The following is a 6089-nucleotide window of genomic DNA, read 5'->3' on the forward strand; positions in this document are numbered from 1 at the left end:
TCCCTGGCCTCACTCAGTGGGTTAAGGATCTGGCGTTGCCGTGAGCTGTGGTGTAGGTCGCAGATGCAGCTCGGATCCCGCGTTGCTGTGGCTGTGGTGTAGGCCAGCAGCTGTAGCTCTGATTAGACCCCTAACCTGGGAACCTCCATATGCCTCAGGTGCAGCCCTAAAAAGCAAAAACAAAGCTGCCCATTTGGGAAAGCTACTAGACAAGAATTCAGAGGCTACTGAGTGACCTGTTTGGGATGACAGTGATTATTACTGATGGAAGCATGAGGGGGGCCCATATTCCCAACTGATAAGGAAATGGGGGGGGGTAGAGGAGACAGACTAATGAGGTTCCTTTAATTTTCTCCCCACAGAGCTTTCTTCAAAGGAATTGGTGCCAGGTAATGGGGGGGAAGTTTCTTCCTGTCAGTCTCACCAGCTGTTAAGAGCTCAAAGGCATTGTCCATTTAGCTTTAAACATATCTTTACTGAGCACCTACTGTATACCATGCATTGTATTACGGGGTGCTGGTGAAATTTTTTTTCACCTGGGGAAAAGAATCCACGTTTAAAGGGCACATAGCAAGTGGATGGCAAAGCCAAGGCTAAATCTTGCACCTACCCCTCTAGCCCTGCTCCCTCCCAAGCCCTGTCCCTGGAGGAGGGCAAGCGAGTGGGAGCACTTAGCTCTGCCTACATGGCCCACTTTTGGGTGTTGGCCCAGATGGATCAAACAAGGGATACTTCACCAGGTGCCCCCTGCGTGCAAAACGCTGCTTGTGATGCCCTGCGAACAGGCAGCCGTGGGAACAGATCAGGAGCATGGCGCTGGAGCCTGACTCCCTGGTTCAAATTTGTGCCTCAGGTTCCTCATCTATAAAATGGGGATTGTGGTATAGTTTCCACCCACAGGGCTCTTATGAGGATTAAATCAAGTGCTCAGAACAGCACTTGGCCCCCAGTGTAAGCACTACATAAGTGTTTGCTTTCATATTTTATTTTTTAACTTTTTTGATCCAGCTGAGCCTATCCAGATTTGGGTGTGAGAATGAGTGGATGGGGCTGTCACAGGGTGTAGAACTTTCCAATGCATCCCAGTGGTCGGGTGATTCCCAGCAGTGTTTATCTTTGGTCCTGGCCCAGAGAGCAGGATCAAGCCATCTGAGAGGCCTTCTGCTTTGGGGTATGCGAGCAGCTGAGGAGGGTGTCAGTGTGTTCCACTTGAACTCATTTCCTCTTCAAGTGGGAAGGTCAGCTTGGTGTCAGACTCGATACACACCACCATCTTTCACTAAGAGGCTTCTGATTTTCTGACTTTCCATGCAGCTGGATACATGATTATTTTATCTGGAGCTTTTAAGGGATCCTGAAGAGAACAGAAACAGCCCAAGAGACCAGGAGCCAATGCTAAGAGGGCAGGAGGACTGGGGCATGGGAACAGTGCAGGGTTTTGAGGCTGACCTCTTCCTGCGAATTCAGTTCCTGCTCAGGGAGGGGAGAGGGCTATTCCCAACGAATGGCCATGACCCTTTGGCTGGGTCCACGTTCCAGTCCCCATCACTCTTCTAACCCCAATCCTGTGGTTCTGGTTCCCCCTGTCCCTTTTGTTACATTTTGCCACCACTTCCCCAAAGAACCACAGACTAGAATTATAAGACAAAATATGTCATGCTTGAGATCAGACCTAATATTATAAAAATACTTCACAGAGTTCCCGTTGCGGCTCAGTGGGTTAAGAACTGACTAGTATCCATGAGGATGTGGATTTGATCCGCGGTCTCGCTCAGTGGGAAAAGGATCCATCGTTGCTGCTGCGGCTGTGGTGTGGGCCGGCAGCTGTGGCTCTGATTCAACCCCTAGCCTGGGAACTTCCATATGCCCTAGGTGTGGCCCCCCCAAAAAAGGAAAAAAAAAAAAACTTCACATTTGTTTTAAGATTTTTTAAAAAAAATAAAGTTATACAGGTTCATTGTAAATTGTATCAAATTATCAAATACAAAGATAGAGATACAGGAGTTCCTGCTGTAGCCAGTGGGTTAAGAATCCTAATGCAGCAGCAGCTCAGGTCCCTGTGAAGACTCGGGTTGGATCCCCAACCCAGTGTAATGGGTTGAAGGATTCCACAGCATTGCTGCAGCTGCAACTTGGATTCAATCCCTGGCCCAGGAACTTCCATATGCCATGGTGAGGCCCCCCCAAAATTTAATATAAACATGTGAATATAGATACGTTTAATCTGTAACATTAAAATATATACATTTTTAAAGTTATGGAAAAAAAATTTTTTTTTGTCTTTTTAAGGCTGTACGTGGCATATGGAGGTTCCCAAGCTAGGGGTTGAATTGGAAGTGTAGCCACTGGCGCCTCAGCAGTAAAGCCAGATCCAAGCTGCATCTGTGACCCACACCACAGTTCATGGCTACACCGGATCCTTAACCCACAGATGGAGGCCAGCGATCAAACCTGCATCCTCAGAGATGCTATTCGGGTTCATTAACCGCAGAGCCATGACAGGAACTCCATGAAATAATTTTTTTTTTTTTTTTTTTTGCTTTTTAGGCCCGCATGTGAAGCACATGGAAGTTCCCAGGCTAGGGGTCTAATCAGAGCTAGAGCTGCCGGCCTCCAACAAAGCCACAGCAACAAGAGATCCGAGCCGCATCTGTGACCTACACCACAGCTCACAGCAATGCTGTATCCTTAGCCCTCTGAGCAAGGCCAGGAATCGAACCCGCAACCTCAAGGTTCCTAGTCAGATTCGTTTCCACTGCACCACGATGGGAACTCCACCATGAGATAAAAATTTTAAGTGATAAGAAAAAACATATTTATGCTGATACATAAATATATTATAAATATTAATATATAAGGAAATTAAAAATGTAAAAAATGGTAGTCTCCCTTAAGCCCACTTTTCATAACATTGTTGTACATTTGTAGTCTAGGGCATAAATATAATATTTTTTAAGATAAAAATTGAAACATGGCGTTCCCATGGAATCGTGGCTCAGCAGTAACAAACCCAAGGAGGATCCATGAGCACTTGGGTTTGATCCCTGGCCTTGCTAGTGGGTTGGCGATCCAGTGTTGCTGTGAGCTGTGGTGTAGTTTGCAAAGGCAGCTCGGATCTGGCGTGGCTGTGGCTGTGGCTGTGCTGCAGACTGGCAGCTGTGGCTCCAATTGGACCCCTAGCCTGAGAACTTCCATGTGCCACTGGTGCGGCCATTAAAAGACCAAAAAAAAAAAAATCAACTATAATAGAAAAAATAAAAATCTTACCAAAAAAAGACCAAAAAAAATTGAATCATATTCCTATTGTTCTGCAACCTTTTTTTTTTGTCTTTTTGCTATTTCTTGGGCCGCTCCAGCGGCACATGGAGGTTCCCAGGCTAGGGGTCGAATCGGAGCTGTAGCCCCCGGCCTATGCCAGAGCCACAGCAACGCAGGATCCCAGCCGCGTCTGCGACCTACACCACAGCTCATGGCAACGCCGTATCATTAACCCACTGAGCAAGGGCAGGGACCGAACCCGCAACCTCATGGTTCCTAGTCGGATTCGTTAACCACTGCGCCACGACGGGAACTCCAGCAACTTTTTTTTTAATAACTTTTTTTTTTTTTACCTTTTGGGGATTTGTTTCCACTGCACCACAACAGGAACTACTGCAACTTTTTAAAAACATAACAGAGTAACTTGTTTTTCTCTTTTTATTTATTTTATTTTTTTAGGGCTGCAGGTGTAGCATACGTAAGTTCCCAGGCTGGGGGTCAAATCAGAGCTGCATCTGCTGGCCTACACCACAGCCATAGCAATGCCAGATTGGAGCCACGTCTGAGACCTACAACACAGCTCTTGGCTATGCCAGATCCTTAACTCATTGAGCAGGGCCAGGGTCAAACCCGCATCCCCATGGATAGTAGTTGAGTACGTTTTCCCTGAGCTACACTGGGAACTCCTTGTTTTTCTCTTTTAAAATAATTAAAATCCCAGGAGTTCCCATCATGGCTCAGTGGTTAACAAATCCGACTGGGAACCATAAGGTTGCGGGTTTGATCCTTGGCCTCACTCAGTGGGTTAAGGATACAGCCTTGCCGTAAGCTGTGGGTAGGTCACAGACGCAGCTCGAATCCCACGTTGCTCTGGCTGTGGTGTAGGCTGGCAGCTATAGCTCTAATTCGACCCCTAGCCTGGGAACCTCCATATGCTGTGGGTGCAGCCCTGAACAAATAAATAGAATTAAGAAATAAAATTAAAAAAATAATTAAAATCCACAGGAAAACCATACAATCATTAATGTATCGCCGACTTCTTTATATGTCAGTATATATGACATGCTTTTTTTTTTTTTTGTCTTTCTTTGCTATTTCTTTGGGCTGTTCCCGCGGTATATGGAGGTTCCCAGGCTAGGGGTCGAATCGGAGCCATAGCCGCCAGCCTACGTCAGAGCCACAGCAACGCGGGATCCAAGGGATCCAAGCCGCGTCTGCAACCTACACCACAGCTCATGGCAACGCCGGATCCTTAACCCACTGAGCAAGGCCGGGGACCGAACCCACAACCTCATGGTTCCTAGTCAGATTCGTTGACCACTGCCCCACGACGGGAATTCCCATATATGACATGCTTTTTAATGGCTGCAAAGAACTGTTCGAGCCTTCAAAGAATTTCAGGGCTGCTCTATTTGAGGCTGGCAGAACCTCTAGGAGGGAGTGAGCCTTGATGGTCCTATCCCATTTCACAGATTAAAAATAAACTGAGGGAGTTCCCGTTGTAGCTTAGTGGGTTAAGAACCTGAAAGTGTCCATGAGGATGTGGTCTCTCTCAGTGGGTTAAAGATCCAGCGTTGCCACAAGCTGTGCTGTAGGTTTCAGATTCAGCTTGAATCTGGTGTTGCTGCTGCTGTGGTGTAGGCTGGCAGCTACAGCACTGACTCAATCCCTAGCCCAGAAACTTCCATATGCTGCAGGTGTGGATGTAAAAATAAACAAATAAATAAAAAACATTAGTTTAAAGAAACACATGATCATCTCCCTCTCTCTCTCTCTCTCTCTTTTTTTTTTTTTTTTGGTCTTTTTAGGACTGCACCTCAGGCATATGGAGGTTCCCAGGCTAGGGGTCAAATTGGAGCTGTAGCTGCCAGCCTACACCACAGTCACAGCAATGCTGGGTCCTCAACCCACTAAGCGAGGCCAGGGATTGAACCTCTGTCCTCATGGATACTCGTCAGGTTCATTAACTGCTGAGCCAGGACAAGAACGCCAACACTGAAATTCTTTGTCATTGTTTTTCTGGTTGTTTTAAATAGTCTTCCCTGCTAGAGTTCCAGCTCCTAAAAGAGGCTAAAGATGATGAATGATAATAATAATAGTGAAGGATGAGTTATCCAATGGAGTTCATCAGGAAAAAGTTAACTGGAAGACCCAGAGTTTTGAACTGATTGTTTAGTGGAGGAAGGGAAGAGATGCAGAGCCAACTGATGTGTGTGTTCGGGAAAAGAGTACTCATCCAATATAAGGCATTAAAAACTGTGCGATATTCAAGTGAGTGAGTTTTCCTAATTCTTCCCATCATCACTCACAATCTTCTACCCCACCCCTCTACCCCCATCAAGAAGATCCTCTGCCTCGCTCAAACAATCCAACTGATGAGAGGAGCAAGGCTGGACCGCAGAGAGAGTTGTTAGTCGCCACAGTACTCATGCCAGTACCCCCGGAAAACTGTATTTTAACAGAATTCCTTGAAAGGCTACACCCTTTTTTCTTAGTAACCCAAACCGCAAGTTTCCAAGTAAGTTTTTTCTTTTCTTTTTTTTTTTTTGGTCTTTTTAGGGCCGCACCCAGGCATACAGAAGTTCCCAGGCTAGGGGTCAAATCTGAGCTGTAGCTGCTGGCCTACGCCACAGCCACATCATTGCCAGACTCCAGCAGTGTCTGCGACCTACACCACAGTTTACTGCAACGCTGGATCCCTAACCCACTGAGCCAGGCCAGGGATGGAACTTGCGTCCTCATGGATGCTAGTCAGATTCCAGATTCGTTTCCCCTGAGCCACCAAGGTAAGCCCCCCCCCCACTAAGTTCTTTTTGTTGTCTAACCTATTT

The sequence above is a fragment of the Phacochoerus africanus genome, chromosome 7 (genome assembly GCF_016906955.1).
Source record: "Phacochoerus africanus isolate WHEZ1 chromosome 7, ROS_Pafr_v1, whole genome shotgun sequence".
Classification (NCBI taxonomy): domain Eukaryota; kingdom Metazoa; phylum Chordata; class Mammalia; order Artiodactyla; family Suidae; genus Phacochoerus; species Phacochoerus africanus.